This window comes from Halictus rubicundus, unplaced genomic scaffold, assembly GCF_050948215.1.
Source record: "Halictus rubicundus isolate RS-2024b unplaced genomic scaffold, iyHalRubi1_principal scaffold0898, whole genome shotgun sequence".
In the NCBI taxonomy this organism is placed as follows: Eukaryota; Metazoa; Arthropoda; class Insecta; order Hymenoptera; family Halictidae; genus Halictus; species Halictus rubicundus.
Genome location: NW_027489439.1, coordinates 1 through 2,500, shown reverse-complemented (window position 1 = coordinate 2,500; position 2,500 = coordinate 1). Strand labels below are relative to the sequence as shown.

Genomic DNA, 2,500 nt, shown 5'->3' with positions numbered 1-2,500 from the left:
TTGCATGTATTAGCTCTAGAATTACCACAGTTATCCAAGTAAATGTGGGTACGATCTAAGAAACCATAACTGATTTAATGAGCCATTCGCGGTTTCACCTTAATGCGGCATGTACTGAGACATGCATGGCTTAATCTTTGAGACAAGCATATGACTACTGGCAGGATCAACCAGGGAGCTTCGACAATTTTTCGAATGTCTTCGCCGCCAGCTCTCTTCGAGACAGGTCGACGACACTTTTTCTTCCAATCATATATATATTTTATACTCGTGCAAATTCTCAGAGAACCTTTTGCACGAGATACATATATCTTCTCTTCTCTATAAATATTCAACCTCGAACAAATTCCTTTTCAAATATACCTCCTCCTCCTCTGCGTTCTCGGTTTCTCAATTTTATACGTATATCTTGAACAAGACTTTCTTATAAATATCTTATCTTGTTCAGATATTTTACTTGTTTCAACTTTCTTATAAATATCTTATTGAAACAAGTTTCATACATTCGTTTCATATAATAACATGGTTTGCCTAATCGTGGAGGCGCGTATAGTTCCAAACATGGATCGCGGAAGCACGTAACCACTGCGCTGGACAAAATCGACACAAGTGCCGAGGAAGCGCGGACAGGACGCATGCTGGACTGCGAGAAACCGTGTTCTTCTGCTCGCGCTGGGCATAAACGAAATAGGACACCTCTATTATTTAACGAATTTTTCTCTTTATTCTGTCTTTAAAAGACAGAATTTTTTTTCTCTTTAACTCTATTTTCTCTTTTTCATACCTTAGTCGCTCGGACATAAGAGTTGATGCTCAGTTAGTACGAGTAAACACAAAAGTGAATACAAGTCACCAACCTCCACTAAGGGAAGGCTCGCCACATAAGGGCCATTCGGTCTAGGACACCGACCCGTGGCAATGCTGTGTAGAGAATAATTCGATACGAAGCACGGTACGAAACAGTCAAGACCGAAGTCTCGAGGCGCCCATGACTGCTTCTCGACCGAGATCGTAGAATAGCCACAGACGCGCGCTGCACCGACCGACTCGACCGAACCGTCGACTCTCTTATAGATACCGAACGGCCGGCCGGGACGCCGGCGCCGCGCGGTCAATAGCACGCGCGCTTATGGCCGCAAACCGCCGCGGCAACAGACCTCCCGGCGGGGCTGTTGGAACTTAGAGCGAAAAAAGTATAAAAATTTTTTTCACAAAATATAATAAATTTTAACATTTCTATATTATTTTACACAAAATAACCAACTTTTCATAATTCACCGAACTTTGAAAATTTTTCTAAGTCCCACAAATAAGAGGAAAATTTTTAAGTATCGGTCCTAGACGATTTTCGACGTGATATCACTGTAATATAGACGATTTCTAGCAATATATATCATAACACCAAACTCGCTACAATTATTATTTATCGAGTTATTAGCAAATAATGGACGGATGTGCTACTCCGTCGACAAAACTCTGGAAATTTTTCTAAGTCCCACCGCTAAGAGGAAACTTTTTCCGTATCGGTCCTAGACGATTTTCGACGTGATATCACTGTAATATAGACGGTTTCTAACAATATATATCATAACACCAAACTCGCTACAATTATTATTTATCGAGTTATTAGCAAATAATGGACGGATGTGCTACTCCGTCGGACGTTCGACGAAAATTTTTCTAAGTCCCACCGCCAAGAGGAAACTTTTTCCCTATCGGTCCTAGACGATTTTCGACGTGATATCACTGTAATATAGACGGTTTCTAACAATATATATCATAACACCAAACTCGCTACAATTATTATTCATCGAGTTATTAGCAAATAATGGACGGATGTGCTACTCCGTCGACAAAACTCTGGAAATTTTTCTAAGTCCCACCGCTAAGAGGAAACTTTTTCCGTATCGGTCCTAGACGATTTTCGACGTGATATCACTGTAATATAGACGGTTTCTAACAATATATATCATAACACCAAACTCGCTACAATTATTATTTATCGAGTTATTAGCAAATAATGGACGGATGTGCTACTCCGTCGGACGTTCGACGAAAATTTTTCTAAGTCCCACCGCCAAGAGGAAACTTTTTCCCTATCGGTCCTAGACGATTTTCGACGTGATATCACTGTAATATAGACGGTTTCTAACAATATATATCATAACACCAAACTCGCTACAATTATTATTCTTCGAGTTATTAGCAAATAATGGACGGATGTGCTACTCCGTCGGACGTTCGACGAAAATTTTTCTAAGTCCCACCGCCAAGAGGAAACTTTTTCCCTATCGGTCCTAGACGATTTTCGACGTGATATCACTGTAATATAGACGGTTTCTAACAATATATATCATAACACCAAACTCGCTACAATTATTATTCATCGAGTTATTAGCAAATAATGGACGGATGTGCTACTCCGTCGACAAAACTCTGGAAATTTTTCTAAGTCCCACCGCTAAGAGGAAACTTTTTCCGTATCGGTCCTAGACGATTT

At 40.2% G+C, this 2,500-nt stretch overlaps 1 non-coding gene across 1 annotated transcript in view; it reads right to left on the bottom strand.

The window, feature by feature from the left end:
- The window catches only part of LOC143364725 (small subunit ribosomal RNA), a 1,919-nt gene extending 1,742 nt beyond the window's left edge, over nt 1-177 (bottom strand). The window contains exon 1 of the ribosomal RNA XR_013084265.1: nt 1-177. This exon is cut by the window's left edge and continues 1,742 nt beyond it. This is a non-coding gene — a ribosomal RNA (small subunit ribosomal RNA).
- Between the last annotated feature and the right edge of the window lie 2,323 nt (nt 178-2,500).